This window comes from Pelobates fuscus, chromosome 4 (genome assembly GCF_036172605.1).
Source record: "Pelobates fuscus isolate aPelFus1 chromosome 4, aPelFus1.pri, whole genome shotgun sequence".
Classification (NCBI taxonomy): domain Eukaryota; kingdom Metazoa; phylum Chordata; class Amphibia; order Anura; family Pelobatidae; genus Pelobates; species Pelobates fuscus.
In genome coordinates this window covers 317,148,183-317,170,190 of record NC_086320.1, presented here as the reverse complement: position 1 = coordinate 317,170,190, position 22,008 = coordinate 317,148,183, and the positions used below count along the sequence as shown (strand labels likewise).

At 37.7% G+C, this 22,008-nt stretch overlaps 1 protein-coding gene across 2 annotated transcripts in view; it reads left to right on the top strand.

The window, feature by feature from the left end:
- Positions 1-22,008, top strand: part of CREB5 (cAMP responsive element binding protein 5) — a 338,119-nt gene that overhangs the window by 288,283 nt on the left and 27,828 nt on the right. The gene's annotated exons all lie outside the window — the stretch shown is intronic.

Sequence of the window (22,008 nt, the reverse complement as noted above, 5' to 3'; positions counted from 1 at the left end):
GACACAGAGAAAGGAAAGGTAGCTGTTTAAAACAGCAGAGAAACCCTGACACAAAGTTACCGTATCCAAATTCAACATACACGCTCTGAGATGCTCGCCTGTAACCAAACTAAATTCGCTAATGTCACATTCATTCACCTGTGAATACTGGAAGAACAGTCCCCCCCCAAACAAAATATCCGTATGCAACATCAATGCGCAGGCATCATGAAAAAGAGACCATAGCGTGACTCTACAAATGAAGTGTATGTATCAGGAAAAAGAGAGAAGTGCAAAGGGAGATAGGGAGAGAACAAAAGTAGAGAAAGGATCTCACCATCTATCATTTACAACCCACAGCCCATCCACTCAAATCCATGTTAACAACCCAGGAAGGCCAACCACGGGGCCCACACTATTAAATATTTATCTGTCTTGCCCGGAAAAGCCACAACATGTTCCTCCATCAGCCTCAATATCTTCCCAATTCTATCAGGTTGCTATTCATATTAAGCAAGTTAAGCTCCATTTCACCATGAAGGTTTACTCAATCACTCAGAAGTGACTAAAATATAGCAGAAATGAAAAACTGTTTTCAAATAAACTATCATTGCCTAAAATGTGAAACTCACTTTGCATTCACTTTAATTCCTGGCACTTTATTGTATAACCTTGTTAGAATGGCATTACAGTTTTTTTCATGTGTTCGAGAAATGTTGAGAATCAAAGAGAAAATTTGAAGGGACACTAGAGTCACCAAAACAACTTTATCTTAATGAAGCGGTTTTGGTGTATAGATCATTTTCCTGCAGTCTATCTGCTCAAATATCTGCCATTTAGGCGTTAAATCACTTTGCTTATACAATCCTAGTCACACAGCCTTCCTAAACACTTCCTGTAAAGAGTCGTCTAATGTTTATACTTCCTGTATTGAAAATATTGTTAAGTTTAGAATTTCTTATCTCCTGCTCTGTTAATAGCTTGCTCGACCCTGCAAGAGTCTCCTGAATGTAATTAAAGTTCAATTTACAGAGCAGGAGATAAAAACTTTTAAAGTAGGTTACATCTGACTGAAAGTTAAACCATTTCTTTCCATGCAAGCTGTGTGAGTAACTGCCATAGTAGGTGTGGCTAGGGCTGCATAAACAGAAACAAAAGTGATTTGATTCCTAAATGGCAGAGAATTTAGAAGTGAGACTGCAGGGGCATGATCTATACACCAAACCGCTTCATTCAGCTAAAGTTGATTTAGTGACTATAGTATACCTTTTAACAATCAATCAACTATTTAATCCTACAATTAATTATCTTTTTTATCACAGTTAGCAAATCCAGTTAGCAAATCCTGTTTCAATCCCGATTTCCAGTTTAGGGAATGAACTCCAGTGTGACATAAATAGTTATGGGTGAAAGAAATAACCTGACTGATTTGTGGTAGCCTTGCATTTACACTCATTCTTTTGTTCCAGCGAGTGCCCTACCTGCAGTCAGCTCATATTGCAACTGTCTATTAAGAGATTATGCAGCTATCACTAGGATTATTTCAACCACAGGCTCTTGGGGCTGACATTTGGGCCTCACACAGCTGGATCTTTTATTAGAGCAGACGTGTTCTGAGACACTGATAATTTCTCCCAGGGTTATGCAAGTAGACCCTGTGGCCTGCATTGTTTAGAAGATAGATTTGCAATTACCATGACCAATTATTGAATACTGTCAGGGTTGCATATAATTGACTTGGAAATATTTGAAAAAGTCCACTTCGAATTCCTAATCAATTCACACTTTAGTGAATAACCCTGATAAAAGTGACTGTAGCTTAATTTGTATTGCTTTTAGCTGCAACAAGAACTCCTTAGAGAGACAGGTGTGTGCTTTAGACAAACTTCTAAAGATGAATTACTGTACTGTTCTATAGAATAGATATACAGTATTGTCGGATTGATAAAAGAGTTATATTAATAACTGGTGCTGTTTCTGTACAAAACTGTGAATGCCAGGACCCAAGGTATTCCAGCAGAACATTGCACAGAGCATACCCCTGTCTTTGCCAGCCTGCCTTCTTCCCGGAATGCATACTGCCAACCTGCCTTCTTCACAGAATGCATCCTGCTGTAATCTCTTCCTCAGGTAAACGACACGCGCACACCTGGCTATCCACTGATCTAAAAGAAAACATGATCACAGCAGGCAACCTTCTTTCATTACTTTATGGTTCATTTCTGATACTTACATCCCCATTGAAGTCACTTTCAGCAGTGGACAGGGGTCACCATGTGCCCTCTGACCAGTCTGCAGCTATGCAGCCACATAGGCAGCAAACTGTGTGTTCTGACACCTTTCTGTCATGGCCTGCATTACGATTTTTGGCAATTTGAGCTACAGTAGCTTTTTTATGTGATCGGACCAGATGGACAAGCCTTCACTCCCCACGCCTTGGGCACCCGTGATCCTGATGCCGGTTCATTGGTTGTCCTTCCTTGCACCCCTTTCGGCATACTAACCACTGCATCACAAAGTAATAAGAATACAAAAGGATACAGGTGCTGGCATTTTAAATTGCACTATACACCTACAGTTCAATAAAGTGCAGCAATGCAGCAACCAACAATGTGACCATACAATTAGTGAGTAGTAAATAAAAATGTGTGTGTGTATATATATATATATATATATATATATATATATATAAGAAACCAAGAGGGCTGCACTCACCTGAACATGCATACATTATAGGTTGCTGCTGGGGCCAAATTATACAAAATACAGAATCCAGCGCACTCGTTATTCACTAAACAATGATTTCAAATCTTAAAGATTGTAATAATTTTATTTAAAAAAGCCTTCCAACCACGTCAAAGTATCCCATATTCGGCAGGTCCTAACCTAGTAGCAGCCCAATCCTTGCTCTAATGAGATTAATCCACTTACTTGGGAAATACTTCCTTACTGGGACTTTTTCTTAAATAAAACTATTACAATCTTTAAGATTTGAAATCATTGTTTAGTGTTTAGTGAATAAGTGAGTGCTCTGTATTATATATATATATATATATATATATATACACAAAAAATATAAAAATGTCTAAACAAATAAAATACTAATGTAGTCACAAATTCAGTCTAAAATATAAATAAAATAAAATACACACAGTGCAGATCAATGAAATCTAAATTGAATAGAATATGATGAAAACGAAACAATCCCAAAGGAATGTTCCTCACAAATAGAGGGTGGTTTGTGGTGGCACTCCATACTGTACCCAGGAAGGATCAGGTCCATAGAGCGTGTTGGATCCAAATTCGGGAACTTTATTCAGCACTTAGCAAAAAGTACTATTAAAATCAACTAAAATGAGTGCTTATACCATCCAATAATGAAAATAAATCTTCCCAGGCAATTTTTTGTAGTGAACAAACTCTAATTGCAAATGCTGCGGTATCATTCACTCCTCCTCCCAAATCAGAGTGGTGACGTATCATGCAATGCATTCTATGAGTCGTCCTGGGGTTTTGTCAAGCCACAAATGAGGCAAAAATGTGGTTCTGTGTTGAGCTCATTTGCATACGCCTACCCAGAACCGCTTGCAGTAGTGAGAGCACTGTTAATGTAAGATTTCTGTGGGAAAATACATCCCACCCCTTGACAGGTTCCATTGTATTGAAATAATCAATGTTATTCACTTCATCTGTCAGTGGTTTAGCTATTGTGGCTCATCAGTGTATATGGTCAATTATGCACCTTTTGTGCATTATGTGTCCACCTAGAAGGTAGCTCAATAGAAATGTTATCTCGCATTGCAATCTTTTCTCTTACTCTGAGACTTTTTATGTGCTAGATACAGGATGGAGGAGAGCTTAGTGGAATTTAATGTTATGAATAAATGTCATATCTTATATGTCTATATGTATTTATTATAAAATAAGTTGACTTGAATTTTCTACCACAAACACTTTTTATACATATCACACAAAATGTGCATTATCGCTAGGATTACTTCTGCATGGCCATCTCTTACACTCACGAAGACAAATATATTGGTTTGAATGAAAACCATCCATATTAAGAAATAAAAGCAAAATTGTTCTAGTATTTAGGCTCTGTTTCCATATGTAATTTTATTATTATGTTGACACGTGCATAAATTATCATAATATAGCTTAATATTTCCACTCAACTCCTTGCTCATATAACAGATTGCTGCACCTTCAATCACAGGTCACATCAATCGCAGCACGATGCTTCCAGATTAGAGTTAGCAGCATAGCTGAGCCTAATTTCTAGCCAAAAGCAGCTGACCTTAACCTTCTCACCCTAATGCACTTATCCTTTCCTGACCTTTAACATCTAAAGATTAATTCTAACTTCAATTGCCAAACACACACATTCTAACTCCTAGCCATAACCTCTATCTCTTGCTCCTAACCCTCTATTACCTTACACTTAATACAAGATTAGAACCCGACACTCTGTATTCTTACACTTAAAGGACCACTATAGGCACCCAGACCAGTTCAGCTCAATGAAGTGGTCTGGGTGCCAGGTCCCCCTAGTTTTAACCCTGCAGCTGAAAACATAGCAGTTTCCGAGAAACTGCTATGTTTACACTGCAGGGTTAATCCAGCCTCTGGTGGCTGTCTCCCTGACAGCCACTAGAGGCGCTTCTGCGATTTACATTTAGTAAATCGCACTTATCTGACGCTGGACATCCTCACGGATCTCCAGCGTCAAAAAAGATCCCTATAGGAAAGCCTTAAGTAATGCTTAGGTGACTCGGGCTCTATAGCGTTAAGAATACATATTTGTATTCCTAACGCTATAGTGTTTCTTTAACCATATGTGCGTTCTCATAAACACTATTCTAAATGTCTTAGTTAAACTACTAACTCGTGACATCTAATGTTGATATCTATCATGGATGTCTATTCTAATGCTTTCATTCTACCATGTGACAAGCTTCTCGCCCGAATGTCCATTAGTCAATCCTAACCTCTAGCTTCCAACAGCTAACCCTAAATCCTGTCTTTATTGCTCAACACTAACCTTCTGACGTCTAACCCTAACCCATTTTCCTAGTGTCTAACCATTACCAAAGTTTAGTTCTTAACCCTAATTTTTTCTAAATACCTTCATTCTGTCATTTGGTAAGGCAGCCATTTGAAATTCCGTCATTAAAAATTCAAAGTGGTTATGGTTGATCTATCAAGTTATTTGATTTCATGAAAACAAATGTCAGAACTGAAAACGTGATTATTTTTCCTACAAATATCACACAACTATTTGCTCGCTAATTTAATGGTAAATAAGACATAGTTAAAAGAAATCGAAACAAAAAAGCAAAACGCGTGCAATAACAAGGCTATAAAACATTTAAATTTTTAGACAAGTCAATATTATTTTGATGAATAAACTACTATGTCAGGGTCTCAGTAAAACAACTGACATAAGCTTTAAATGAAAAGGTCACTGTGTTTTGGAAGCATCATAAATTAAATACTGGCGTCATTTAAGTAATTTGTACTCACTTAAGCACCAAATTTAAATTTTTATATATATATATATATATATATATTTATATATATATATATGATTTTTACGTGAATCTATTTTATTTTACACCTCTCCTGAAAGACAGCATTTTTATTAAATTTATAAATTTTTCATATTTCTGCGATATCCTCATAAACTATGTTTTTTGTTTTCTGCGTGCAAAAAGCTAAATGTGGCCTCTTGCTCTCTATTTTGCTCTGACAACAGATGATCAAAAGGACAGGATTTTATTGATGTGTGATACGTGAAACATCTTATATTTAAAGAAACTGATTTATCTTATAATATTAGATTAGTGCCAGTCCATCTGCAAACATTTAGGACCATAAATGCGATACTCTGTAACATTTATGGAATATGCACAACACTGATGATTTGAGGTTCCGCCCAGCGTATACAAGTCCACAGAGAATCTGACTGGAGTAATTAATGAATCCATTTGGAAAGTCCATGCCCTTCAATTAGCCTCTATGCAACGAACAGCTGCGATCCTGTCCCCTTGGGGAGGTGTGCAGAAAGAAATCCTAAGAGTACTTTATATATCTGATTTATAGGGGCAATTATAGACTCCATTTGCACAAAATTGTTCAATGTAGGTGCAGTGAAATAATTAAGAATTTATAAGCCATTAATCTGAACTGAACTAAGCATTTCAAGCATCTGAGATGCGACTTTGCACATATCACAACCTTTCACTCCAAGATCCATTTAAAGAACTCCTAAAGAACTCAAAGTTCATTATGGGAGCTAATAATCAACTGTCCCCTTGAAATTATGGCTGCGTGCAGTGAATACATTTAGGTACAGTAAATCTGAGATTTTCTTGACATAATAAAGCAAGTAAAACATCCCTTAAAGGTGATATAAATGTAGTGGGCAAACAGTTTCTAAATTGAGAATGTATGGTCAAGTATGTCTTCCATCAACACCTGTAGTGGCTAAACTTGTTTGTGAACCATATTTGCTATCAGCTCAGCTAGAAAAATATTTACACAGCATCATCAAAGAAGATACCCCCAAATTCACTCTAAACATATACTTTGCCTAACGCTAGATTCCCCTAACCCCACTGTAATGAATGGGATTGTACATTGGGTTACATTGCTGTACACAGCATTATTGCAACCCTGGATACAGCAGTGTACACCATAATGTACAGATAACACTAAAATTGTACTGTGTTGTATTCCATATGTCAGTGTTATAGCGTCACTTAAAAGATGCTCACATTTTTAAAGTGAATAATATTTGGCGCCAAAGTACATACCAGATGCATACCGCAAAACTAGGCCAGCGTTAAGTAAGGCTTGTAATAAAAAGTTAGAGGTGAGTTAGAGAGCATAGTAGACAGTCATTACTGTTAGCCAAGAAAAGGATAAAGAACTGAGTAGTGAAAACATAAATTAGTCTTGGGGTACTCTAAGCGCTAATGGGGATCATGGAATGTCAGAAAGGGAGACATCCTTATTAAAGGTACCTGTTTGATGTCACTCATTTCCGTGACAGGATGATTGCATGCATAGGGGTGCACAGGGGGTGTCAAATGTGCCTAGGAACACTCGTATGGAAGTCCAAATTGTTCTTCCTGTACCCTTATATATTTTGGTGAGTATGGGATGGACCATTATCTTGTTGCAGATCACAAAAACTGTTTGTATTTTGGCAGAGGATAGAAAACAAAATTGGGATATATTATGTATCTCATTTTTAATTATAGTACAGTTGTTATTAGTTTAGAAATAAGTTCAATTTATGCTCTTACGGTTGCATGTCAACCTACCCATACCGCCACATGTACTCTCATGGACATAAACTCTAGCTCATGCCTGCTAATTTACTTTTGGGGCGTTGTTTTGGACATTAGCGGAGTGATTGGCATAGAACTAAATGAAAGCATATACAGTTATTATTAGGATCAAGAACAAAGTCATTACGCACTATGCATTCTACCTCAACCATTGCTAGACAAGAGTCAATAAAGGGGGAATAAATATCCGCTGCAGGGGTGAGAGCTGAATTGTAAAAATGCTGCATCTTAAAAATGAAATAAATAAATAAACTCGGTGGTAAAATCATCCAAAAGTCTCACGTAAATACAAACTATCTACTGAACAAAGAGAGTTTTCATGTTCTCTTTTCTTCAGGGCTACGTCCAAATCGTTTTGGCCCATTTTAATCTGTGATTTTTTTTAAAAAAAAATTCTGGTTGCCTCGAGGCACAACTTGTGATCAATGAACCCTTTTGTACATGAATTTTCCCACAAAATGAATCTTCAAAAAGATGTGTGGTTGATGTTGCTCTGTCTGTTTTAATCAATAGATATTATTGTTTGTTTTTTTTATTAACACTCCATGGTATTTGGCTAAAAACGAGATGTATGTGTGTTTGTTATGGGGTTTAATGGTAAGTTGTAAACTACATTTTCAGAATTAAGGGCAAATCTGCTAGGGTCTGCTCACATAAACATTAAAGGGTTACTGTAACCTGTTGGAGCGGTGGGACCTTTTCTTTGCAAAATGCCCTCTTGGAAACTATGGAGCACTAGTATCGTACAAATTCTTGATTTCCAGTCTCAGTAAGTCATTACATAAATATTATCTATAGGCATCAGTCAGGCTGTCCAGTTAATCACTCATTATTGTTGCATTAATGTTACATGGTAAAAAGTCAGACTAATCCATCAAAAGGCCAGCAAAAAATAACAATATTGGCTGTTGTCCAGGATGCCCACAAATGGTTAATACATTTAATAAAAATTCTACTGGTACAATCAGTTGTAAGTACACCTGTGGCTAAGCAGATATAAGGAATTTGTTTATCGTGTTGTGGTGATAATTCCAACTCAGTTGCAAGATTTAGTTCAAAATATGTGATGGAAAAATGACATGACAGAGTCTGAATATTTGTATTATTTGGTAAATTAGATCTGAGGGCCTGAGTTCAGTCAAACTCAGAAGCCAGCTTGCTGGCCATTATAGTAAATATAACACATCTTAGAACTGATAACTGACATGGTAACATGCAGCACTTAGTATATCTAACTGAAAATGCTGAGAACTGACAAAAGGGATTGCAAATTATAGGCCTAAGTGCCTAAACAGAAACATTCTTCAAATCCGCTAATTTACCTTACTTGTTGTTATGGCCTAAACTTTGAAATTCCACTGTCAGTTCTGCAAAATTCACCTTTTTAGTGAATAAAACCACTTACGTTAGGCATTCGTGCTGTTCACGGTCACTGAGAGGCCAGTTTGCTTTGGGATTACTACATGTTACTACCTGCTACAAATATGTCACCTTCGCGAAACCTACTTTCATTCCATGTATCCTGTAAACGTAGTTATTGAAAATTGTTCTAAACTGCTGAACGCTGTTGGAGAAAGTTTCACTCTGCCCCTGACTTCATCCACTAAAAATTTATGCTGTGCTCCTACCCTCTGCAAAAGTAAATTACTTCAACACTCCCATAAACACACTGTCCCGCCAACCCAAATGCCTATTTCACATTTTTAATGCTCTCCTTCGCCCTGTTGCACCCCCTCTTCCTACCAGCATGTCCGCCTCAAACTTTGCAACTCACTTCACTGAGATTTCTACAATCAGAGAAGAGATCTGTAACCTCTCTCCCTCCCCTTCCAATAGATCACCCAACCATACTCACTCCACTGTTCTATGCTCATTCGCACCTACTACAACAGAAAAGCTTCTGCTCTGCTCCGATCCTCCCGCCCCAACACCTGTTCCCTCGATCCTATTCCCTCATATCTCATCCACACTCTGTCTCCCTCTCTTGCTCTTCCTCTCTCTAAAGTTTTCAATCTCTCCCTTTCCTCCGGCTCATTTCCTTCATCCTTCAAGCATGCAACCATAATGCCAATTCTGAAAAAGCCCAACCTCGACCCCAACTCCCCATCCAACTACCGCCCTATATCGCTCCTGCCGTTTGCCTCCAAGATCCTTGAGAGAGTTGTGTATGCGAGATTGACAGACTTCCTCAAATCCAACTCTCTGCTTGATCCGCTTCAGTCTGGATTCCACGCTCGTCACTCTGTTGAAACAGCTGTGACCAAAGTATTCAACGATTTAATCGCTGCTAAATCTTGCAGCCATTACTCTATCCTAATTCTCCTTGATCTTTCTGCTGCCTTTGACACTGTTGATCATCATCTTCTTCTAATTCTCCATAATCTCGGTCTACGAGATACTGCTCTCTCCTGGTGCTCCTCCTACCCCTGCCAGCGCCTTTTCAGTGTTTCTTTCTCTGGCTCTACATCTTCTCCCCAACCCCTCTCTGTTGGTGTATCCCAAGATCCAGTCCTTGGTCCCCTACTGTTCTCCATCTATACTGCCTCCCTTGGTAAACTCATCAGCTCCTTTGGCTTCCATTATCATTTTTATGCAGATTACACGCAAATCTACCTGTCCTCTCCTGATCTCTCTCCGCCCTTCTTGACTCGTGTCTCTGACTGCCTCTCCGCGATTTCCAATTGGATGGCTGCTCACTTCCTTAAACTCAACCTGTCCAAAACAGAACTTCTCGTCTTTCCTCCCTCAAGTGTTGCTACTCCCGTATCTGTCTGACTCCAAGTCAATGGCGCCACCACCACCTTTACCTTGCAGGCTCGCTGCCTATATGTTCGTTTAGACTCCGACCTCTCCTTCGCCCCTCATGTCCAGTCGATCGCCAAATCCTGCCACTTCCATCTCAAAAACAAAGCTTGCATCCGCCCCTATTTAACACCAGACGCGGCTAAGCTGCTGGTCCAAGACGTTGTTCTTTCTTGTCTTGACTACTGCAATATCCTTCTCAGTGGTCTTACGTAACTGCGGCAATGTTCCAAGCTCGCGGGAGTAGAACCCAGCGGAACTGCAAGTGAGAACTCCCCTGGGTCCTCTCTCCCTCTTCCCGGTGCTATCATTATCATCATAGCACCGGGAAAATATCTTGCGGCTTGGGAACTGCTGCTCTATTGGCAATTGGGTGGCAAAAGGTAAATCGCCAGACATTATAGAACTGCATCGCCCATGATGCATTGGCAGCCTTTAGGTTAGCATCATTGGTGTTGTAGTTTTACAAAGTCTGTGAATGTACCATTTGCCCACTCCTTCTGAGAGATTTATTCACTAAACAGTGAAAAGATGACTCTTGCTATAAGGGTTTAAGCAATAATCCAGTACAGTTAACATTACGTTGCCTGAACCAATTCTCGAAGCTCCTATAAACAAATTATATTTAAGCATATGTCAGCTTTGTGTTCATGAATGGCACAAGCTAAATAGTTTTAAAAAAATGAACAACCTGTCAGTTCTGTTGGATCTGATCCAATCACAGAAGACTGTTGATATGAACACACTGTTCCTGTCATTTGAAGCAAGGCGACTTTCTGGTAGCCTTGTGTAATTATGACTGTTAATCTATGAGAGTTGTGTGCTCACTGTTCCCTTGGCCTGCGGATGCACCTTTCTGCTCTGTGATCATAAATAAGATGCTCAGTTGTATGAACAGCAGCTCTTACTATGCCACGTCCAGCAACATCACAAAATTATGAATGACCCGTCTCTTCTTTTTCTTTTATGTTTAATGACAAAAACAATAGAATGTTTTGGTTTTACTGCTTGTCTCCTCATCAATCCTTCAGTGATTTGGCTGGACCTAACAGTAAAAGAAATAGAGCAAGGGAGAATGACAGAACTTACTTGGCTTTGTTGATAATGGGTTATTAAGATGCTAGCATGTGGTGGGATAGCACAGATTCCTTGGTATTCTTTCAGGAAGGGCTATCATGTGCCTGCTTGGCACTGTTGCTCTGATCCTAGTCTATGCTTAAATCATACCAGTTACTTGTTAAAAACAGTCTCGTGATGTGGTTCATTAGTTCAGTTGCACACTGTCTGCTTTCTCATGGTCTGTCTCAATGAATGCCAAGCAGCTGTCAGGCTCCTCTTGTGAGGATTTATAATAAGTATGGCATGAATTTTTGTGATCTCTACTTAATTATTGTTTTGTTGTTTTTTTTGCATCTCTGTTTACATCTATACAGTGATTGGGTGAATTTGTACAGTGCGCTGTAGTAGTTATGGTGCCAGGAATGCCTGTGCATCCTTCCAATGCAAGTAGTTAAACTGTTTCTTAACTAGGGTCCCAGAGGCACTGTTCCTTGCCTCCACTTCAGCCAAAAGAAAGCCAGAAGGCAGTCTAAGAATAATAGGATTGTAAAACCTACAGAAAAAGAATACAAATATTTTTATATGCACCTCCTCCACACAGTCATTTGGTGGGTACCACCCCTTCCTCCTAAGAAGCGTGAAGGAAGATTATAACACTGTTCATTCTTTTTATAATAGGCGGCTGCTTTATAATGATATAAACTTAAAATATAAAAACAAAATTATTACGGTACCGCAGGTCCAAGTTGCCGTTTCTCTTGGTCCGATACATCCCTGAGGTATTTGGGGGTGTGGCTGATAAAATAGATTGGTCAATTATATCAGACAAACTTTTAGCCGCTCTGAGCGCTGCCACACATCTGGCTTGGTAGGGTAGGAGTCATTAACATTAATCTCCTTTTATGGGTATATCTCTTTCAAACACTGCCAATTTCCATACCCTTGACTTCTTCAATTCCCTAATTTCCCTAGTGATTAAGTACATTTTGTGCAAAGGTACTGCACACACCAGTTATGACACCAGTTATGACACAATGGCGCTGTCGAAGATTGTAAATTGTATTACCAAGTCACATACCTCCTGAGGGTAGTCGAATGGGCGAAAACAGGAGTTCAAAAGCTTTGGAAGGAGATTGAGGTTGCTTTAGTGGGAAAATCACCCATAACGCTATCCTGGCTAGCCTAACTCACTCGATTAACGCATGGGTGCTCATGTAGCTTCACCATATCTCTTTATCTCAACCACACTACACATCTGGCATACTGTAGCTCTGAGTTGAGAACTGTCATCATTCCTGTTCACACTATACCCAGCAGTCAAACTAGGCCTGGTAGCGCCCCCATTTGTGACACCGCTTTTTAGCACCCTACACCACAAATTGGACACCTCTGTGAAGATGGAGAGCTACAGCTACCGTATCACTCTCATCAGTCAACCCTTGACCTTATTTGAATCAATATGTGTAACCCTGGAGCCCCTATCACATTGGATTTCCTGGATATTTCTCACCTTACAAACCCAGTTGAGATGGCCAACCCCTGGGTTCAAGGGTAGATGGGAGGAGGCACCAGGGGAACCACTTACACTGGTGCAATGGGAGAAAATCTGTGATCTCACTCAGCACTGTGCAACATCTAATAAGGTACACAAAATGGAATACAAACTGCTAGTTCACTGGTATAGGACCCCACACCCATAAACCCAGCAACGAATGTTGTAGGTGCCATGTAGCCATGTGGGGGGGCACTCTCTTACACATGTGGTGGGAATAGCCCTATAATATGTCCTTATTGGACTAATATTCATGCCTTGGTGAAGAGGTTCTCAGATAATCCACCACCCTTCCTGCCTGTGCCAATGCTTCTCTATCACACAACCACACGCACATCACTATACAAAAAAATCAGTGACTATCTGCATATTGAATGTAGCTCCCCATGTATTGGGAAAAAAAGTCACTCCATCCTTTAGTTTGTTGTACCAACCTGTGGAGGACCTTCGCTCCATTGAGAGCTAGTCTTTCGTACAGAGGGGCGCCAACAGTATTATCTAACGATCTGGAGCCACTGGCTGGTCTCCATTGATATGGTTGAATTCCAAGCCATGCTAACATGAAAAGCCACAGGTACATACCATTCCAAAGCCTGTGTGGTAAGGACGTGGGGGCCATGAGTGCTCTGTTGGAGATCCTTGTAGGGAGTGACACAACTCTATGTTACAGATTTGAAGGGTGTAACACCCTTCAATCATTAAGTGCACTAACATTTATGTTATCGGTTATACGAGCAAATTACGTTACATGTTTTTATAAATATATCCCAGCTTGTGGTTAATTATGGAGACAATTTTGTAGGAGTACAGCTACATAATATAGCCTTTATGTCCAATTTGGTCACCCAACAGCATTGAGTTACCAAAGAAAAGGAAAGTGTAAAGAAAAATATCATACTTTATGGTTCAAGTGTTACTGGGGCTATATCCCCCAGAATTCCCAGGAAAACCACCCATAACGCTAGCCCAACGCATGTGCGCTCAAGTGGCTTTGCCACACCGATTTATCTCAACTGCACTACACATCTGGGAGTAGTGTTCCCACAATTCCCGGTTGTGCAGTTACGTGATATAAGCAGGTGTTTCATACTTGTGCACCTGACTTTGTATACCCAGGTATGCAACTACTCTTATATAGATCTATTAGGTGACCTACATGTACTGTTGGATTTGAACTAGTGTGATTTGTATTGGGTCCTGTGAGTCCCACGTAAAAATGTCCTCAATAAAATATATATTTACAACAAAAAAACAAACAAATACTAAATCCTTCCCCAATGGGGCCCTTCCCACAGCAAACACCATGCGAATATTGTAAAGTTTTGGACAAAATGGCAATGCTGGAAAAATAGCTGCTTTAATGCTTAGAAGATTTTTTTGTTGCAGTTCAAATATTCAAATGTTAAAATATTCTTGATTTACATTCGGAATTCCATCCACAATCTCCAGTTAAGTGAATACTCCTTCCTGTATGTTGTAATCAGCTCTGTTAGTCAAATAAAAAGAATAATATTCACGGACCATTTAATGTCATGGGTGCATCCACCACTCTAGTTAATAAAAGTAAAGGAAATTCAGCAAAACATTTAAACGGTCATTTATAATTCAGTAATTGTAACCAAAATTTAAATCCACAAATTCTGCTGTCCAGATGTGCTGTCACTTTCCGATTCAATCAAACCCCTTTAGATGTTATTTAATTTGCTGGGTGCGTTATAAGTCAGCCTCTTTATTTAAGCGGGAAGTTAAACACTGTTCGGTTTATACAACACAATAAGTTAAATTATTCCGTAAGACCAGCATTTTATTCTTCATTCAAGATCAGGTCCAAATTAAGGATGCAAAAACTGCAATGGGTATTCATATTGTCTGCCTATTCAGACAGCATAGCTTGTTGTATGTGTGTTTGTAATGGGTGAAAACTTTCTTTAAAAAATGGAATTCTCAGATAAACAGAGATGGGTGGTATCCTGTCTCAGATCGACCCTCAATGGCTTCCAAGTTTTCCTAACCACCTATATTATTTACCCATTCATGCACAGACTGACAAAATGTGTTTATAATGTGTCCCTTTTATACGGAAGTGGATAAAGGATACGACTTTGATATCAGTGCTGAAAATGGAGATGCCATGTCTAGCAAGAGTTTATACAAAAAGTCTTTCTGAAAGGGGCACTTGGCCTATCCCATCCCTTTTCAAAAAAAAAAAAATGAAAGGACTCCGCAGAATATGGAATTGCAACACAAACTATTACTCATTCCTCTATAGGCAATATGGTGGCCAAAGGTAAATCGCCAAACATTATAGAATCGCATCGCCCATAATGCATTGGCAGCCTTAAGGTTAGCATCATGGGAGTTGTAGTTTTACCAAGTCCGTGAATGTACCATTTACCCACTCCTTCTGAGAGATGTATTCACTAAACGTTGAATAGGTGACTCTCTTGCCATATGGGTTTGCAGTTTGGTTGTCAGCTATTTTCAGTTCAATATTCTATATTCCAAGTGTGCAATATTCATTGTTCTAAGCCAATACATGCAGTGGAATGTCAATATTGGCAGTAATATGGAGTGTTTCTAGTTGCTAACCAATGTGTTGCATTAAATTTCCTCCTAATCACAAATATACCGACCACAATACTAATTCCTGAAGATCAAATTCGCTTTTCGCAGACATTTACTTATTTGACAAGGGACGTCATTTTTCCCTTCTGTTTTAGCATGATCACAACCACAAACACATTATATTTAATTCTTGCCAGTTCAGTGCAATATAAGTAACTCAACATCATTTTTTTATGATTTTTATTGCAGTTTTTGAATTGAGACCTACAAATTACACATATTATGAGCCAAGAAAGGAGACATAAAAAATGTGATCTATCACTTTTTCATATAGTCCCAGTGTGACTTGAAATAAGCCAAAGCTTATCCAGTCTCTACATCATCACTCTTTTTTTTTCTTCACTTAAATAGAACCGATTTTTGCAATTAAAACAAATAAAGTGAATTCCCCTGCTAAAGCTCTAAATGCAAACAGTTTACTTTATCCTTGATGGGTTTTTGCGAGTTATAAACAATGGAAGTAATTGATCTTACTCAAAAAAAATATATATAAGTACTTACGGTTTTCCAACTGTTTTTAATTTGCCGAAGCGTTAAATTTAGGATCTCCATACGGCTGCGTTCATATGGGCTGCTAATGAAAAAAGCACATTGCAAGGATGAATTAAAAAAAAAAGTGGTCTGTAGCCTAGTTATAGTATTATTGCATACCTACCAACTGTCTTGGATTTTAAATCCAGTCCCTAGTTTAAAACTAGGTCTGCTGTAATTAGAGTAATATTTGCAAATTGACATTAAGTTCTGGCAGGACAGTAGTAATTGTTCTGTATCTGGCAGGACAGTAGCAATTTAGGATCACTCCGACCCAGGATTTGTTTTTCTCTGAATACCATGAGAAGACCTTGTTTACTATTTCCCCTTTTAGCTCACTACAGTGTGTTAGTTATACAAGTACAATTATTTAAATAGTGCCAACATATTCTGCAGGACTGGTAAACAAAACAAACAATTCTAACAAAACATGTTTGACATACAGGAACGATAGGTGGAGAAGGCACAACATTTTATTTACATACATGGAAATGTGTTCTCAGCCATCTTTCTAAGACAGTATGTAAGATGCTACATTAGTGTAATGGTATTCTATGCATATTGTACTGATATGTAGTTTCTGTTTTAATTGATTTTAATAGATTGTAATTAATATGTTTTGTCTGATTCTTTTTTTCCTTTGGGTGTGGGACTGGTTTGTTCGTGAAAGGTGTTTTTGCTTAAATGCGTTTGACATCTACCAAAGTTTGACATTTTTATTTTTGCTTGTTTGTTTTCTTGTTTGACTCCATGGCACAAATATATATATATATATATATATATATATATATATATATATATATATATATATATTATATTTTTTTATTATTATTATTATTTATTTATTTTTTGGCATTATATTTATTAGACTGTGTATCTCACCTACGGTTCCATAGCACCCCCCTGAGTTCTTTCCCACTTACAGGATTCTATTCCCTTGTAAGGTACCTGAAACTGCAGATAGTATTTAGCCACATTGCAGCTGCACTTTACTAACCATTTTTGCCCAAGTGAGCATTCTCTGTGCATGTTAGTGTTGGTGGGCTGGCTAACAGGACTATGTGTACATACACTGCACAGACAGACAGACAGGCTGTCATACCCCCTTTCCAGGCGCATCTGCCATTGTGGTATCAGCTGTATGCCCTCTTCTTACCAGCTTGCTTAGACCCAAAACTGTGTAATCCAGACTAAAGCAACCAATGTCAGCCTGAATTGTGCCATTCAGATTTTGATTCTATATAATTTGGAGTTTAGTAAATAAACCCCAACAGTTCTTGGACTTACAAAAAAAACTTAAATAAAGCAATTTTACGAACATTGTCAATATTTAGAGTGCGAACATTTTAATGGGTTGATTTTTTTTTCTGTACAGGTAGCTTTTATTTTTCTTCTGTTTCAGCCAAACAGTTGACATTCAGTGGTAATATTTTACATATAAAAAAAAAAGTCACATTTTTTTTCGGCCCACAGCTGAGCGTTTTTAGACTGCATGCCACTTGTTTCCTGTGTAATTACATATATTTTGGGACTTAAGTATTTCATACATGCTTGACTGATTTTAGCAAGCATAATGAAGAAATTGCAGCTGAGTGATTGTTGCACTGCGGGGACTGGGTGAGGTAGATAGCATTTTATTTAACATCATTCAGATCCAAGGCAGCTGGACCACCCTTCCACTGGGGATAGAGTATGCAGAGTTCCAAAACAAGGCAATCCTAAACACCAAAATCAAAATAACCCCTCCCCCACCCCCCTTTGACTGAAACCAGCTGTATGTCAGTTTTCTAGGTCCTACGTTAATTTTTATAATTTAATACATGTTGACATATTGGTTTATCTCTTGTATAATGCTTTCACTACAACCATTTGCGTTACACTTTTAATGATCCTCAGTCAAAAAACCCTGTATAAGGAATACCTCAAGCACCATGACCACTACAGCACGATGTTCTGCAATCCTCTGTCTTGTGATTTAATATGTATGCAAGGTTTTAATTTGCTCCTTGAACCATAAAAATGAAACTATATTTTACGCATTAAAGCCCAGTTGACTGTGTTGGAATTTCATTGAAATTTCCAGCCAAAAGATATTCTGGGACAAAGTAGCACATACTTTGACTTAGTACATTTCCTAGTGTTGACAAAGCTTGACTCAAGGCGGAGTTACAGCCATCAAACTTGTATTTTTACCCAGCCATCACCAGTGACGACTGTAGGGAAATAAAGCTCTTTCTATCGTGGTTCCTACTTTCAGTTTTATTAAAGCGGTGTTAGAATATTTCTTTCATTTCAAAGATGATTGCATTGCTTTTAGAACCTTGTTTCTTCATCTTTGTATCCTCTAAAGGTCTAGAATTGTACGCAGTATTATATCCTATGCCTTAACCCTAGGCATGAAAGAAAGAAATTGTCCAGCAGACCTTAAAGGAACACTATAGTCACCTAAATTACTTTAGCTAAATAAAGCAGTTTTAGTGTATAGATCATTCCCCTGCAATTTCACTGCTCAATTCACTGTCATTTAGGAGTTAAATCACTTTGTTTCTGTTTATGCAGCCCTAGCCACACCTCCCCTGGCTATGATTGACAGAGCCTGCATGAAAAAAAAACTGGTTTCACTTTCAAACAAATGTAATTTACCTTAAATAATTGTATCTCAATCTCTAGATTGAACTTTAATCACATACCGGAGGCTCTTGCAGGGTCTAGCAAGCTATTAACATAGCAGGGGATAAGAAAATCTTAATTAAACAGAACTTGCAATAAAGAAAGCCTCTCTTTACAGGAAGTGTTTATGGAAGGCTGTGCAAGTCACATGCAGGGAGGTGTGACTAGGGTTCATAAACAAAGGGATTTAACTCCTAAATGGCAGAGGATTGAGCAGTGAGGCTGCAGGGGCATGTTCTATACACCAAAACTGCTTCATTAAGCTAAAGTTGTTCAGGTGACTATAGTGTCCCTTTAAATTTGATGAAAATTCACCTGGCATAATGGCAAAATAAAGGGGAAGCACTGAATTTTCATCAATCCAAAGTGTGCTGGACCATTTATTTTCTTTAAAGGCTCTGCACTTTTTGGCTGGGAATATCCTAGCAGAGCTGCTTAATTGTATCTCAACACTGTAAACGTAGGCTGACAGGCCATTTTGTGATGTCTATATTTACCTTATGTCTGCATGTTTCTCAAAAAACATATAGCATTCAGGTAAAAACATATCTCCCATTTTCTCCTATTTTTAGGAGCTTCATATTGTTGATGTGTCTGAGCGGATAACAGAGCTCCACAGCAATACTACTCCCAGTAATGTGTCTTAACTGTGTTTAGAAATCCGTGTTAGTAAATAAGATTCATATAGTATCCATAAAGTTCTATAATTTGCTATTTGTCACCTACATTTTCTCAGAATAGCCTCGCCCCTGGCTACACCCCTAAAATGAAAGTGTCCCTCTTTGTCCATTTGAAATGTTGGGCTGCATGCAAAAAAACATAAAAAGTGTATTGAGTTCAAATCATTTTTTTGTAATGATAATAAATGATGCATACATGATATGGAAGATATGACAAAAAAAGTCTAACAGCAATTTATTCATTTGCTGACAATGGCATTTATCACCCAGGCATCCTGGGACTGGTAGGTACATCTCTATGTGGTTTATTCATTGACATCACGTTGTGGTAAATTGATTCTGGATTGCATAGTTTTGGATGAGTTGGCCAGATTTTTCAAATCAACAAAATTTGTTGTCGTCTTATTTTGATCTCCATTTTACATTTCTCTTGTGGCTGTGTAGTGTTAATGCTTAGCCAATAAAGCTGTATTGTGTTTGAGATGGACACAAATATGGTTCTCAGCGAACAATATAATGTAAAAAGCTACAAAGACTGTAATTTAAACTGTACACGGTATACATTGGTGAGAGCTCAGTTGATATACGCTACGGAATCTGTTGGCGCTATATAAATGGCGATGATAATACTAATAATATCGGGCTCCAATTACAGTATCTTGCACGTTCGATTTTTGGCAGGATCAAGTCAGACTTTGTTATAATATAATATAACATTATAATATAAATACCACCAAGTTCGGTAATATTAACCTCTGGACATCAGAATATAATTGTGAACTGGTAAAAAGCTAAATGTACCTTTCCTGGTAAAATAATTTGATATTATTATAATTATTATATTTTCGCATATTCAGTTCATTGAATACGGTTTTGTTTTGCTTTTTTGTTGCTATTTAATTTTGTCTACTTTAATTCCAAAACTTGCTTTAAAAGTTAATAAAGATTAAGTGTTGTTATACAATTTTCATTAGCTTGTGTAGTAAAATGACCAAATTCTACGTTTTATAATTAGTGTAAGAAGATCTCCAAGTGTACTTGTAGTGCTTTAAATCTCTAACCATTGTAGGAATTTTGTTGGAAAATGCACTCCTATTTAACCCTTTCATAACAAGCAATTGATACCTGCTTAAGGATGGAGAAATGTATCAATTACAGAGTTAAATTCCTAATAAACTAGGCAAAATAACATATGAAGACATAGAACAATAAAATATGAACCACAGATCTGCCGAGAGGAGAAAATCAGAATATGACCCAGTTATGCAGAAATATTGGCAGTAACACCAACCCAAGCACGTATAAAAACAGTTCAGCTCTCTTCGTGCCAGAGGCCCGAGCTACGTAACACATTGTATACTCTTTGTGGTGCTGAAAGAGTAAATGTTAATCTGGATGGAATTGAGAAAACAATTTCCATGCTGATATAGGAATACCTTGTCCAAATAAGATTGTAGTCTCGCAATTAAGTTTCTTATAAACAACCCCTAATTTAAAAATTTGAAAATAATTAGACAGGGACACCCTAAAAAAAAATTAAATCATGAAACCTTTTTTTCAAAATGCTTATTTGATACATCACGATAAGGGAATTTGCCCTATTTTATTTTATATTACATTGCTAAATCAGTACTGTGGAATTTATTTATTTTTCTCTGATATTGGACTTGTGGTTTACCTATATAATCCCTTCAGAATCCTTCAAAATAAATATAAATATATAATATAAATATTTATAATAATAACTATTTTAATAATTATATATAATACCGTCTGCTTTCTAGCATACCTTTCACAAAACTTCACTGCGTCAACTGTAATTTTGTCAGATCACAGCGTAATGGCATGGAGGAAGGGCAGACTTTGTGACAATAAAAATCTGCTCATGGACTCCTAAACCTTGAGACTAGTCAAAACCCAAGGCTCAGAGCCAAATCTTGAGTGTTGCCAGGTATGCTGGAACATAACTCTGAGATCTCTTGGGATATGCTCTATACATAGTTGAGCTTTAAGGCACCGTCTTGTTTCTCTTTGTCTAATTGACAAAATATTCTCAGATTATCTTTGATACTCTGGGATGTTAATGGTTAAAGTAATGTAATACTACAAAAACAACACAAAGCATTGCATATATTCACTATAATTATGTAATGTTAAGAGAAGCAACGCAGAACTCTCCCTTTAAGCGGAATCTATCAATGTAATCTAAGTCATTATTTTAGCTTAATATTGAACATATGGAGCATGTTGAGAGATTGGTAATCAGTCACTTTGCAGATTAGGATTTTCTGTGTCCTGGGTCACATTGGGGTTACGTTTTATAAACACAGTCTGTTTAAAATGTGCTACAGTAGTCTTCTCATTACGGACCTTGCAGCGTGGGGAGAGCAGGGTTTTTTAGCTCCCCCACACAACGCGTAGCATTGGCCAATAAATCTCTATATAAATTACTTTATTTTCATTACACAAGAGATTTCTAAGCCATTCTCAAGAGTTTTCCAAATATGTTTATCAATGGCTGCTAGAGCTGTATGTTAATTTATGAAAATTCTTTTGATAAAAGTATTCATCAAGCCTTGAAAATATTTTCTTCATCGGCTAGGAAATTACCAAATTGACTTACAAACATCTTCAGGCGCAATCTATTTGGTTTACATATGTTTATCCATTTTAATATAGTTTTTAGTAATATTATTTTAATATTTCTACAGCTTTTTGAACAGAAATATATATCATATATAACTTGTATAGT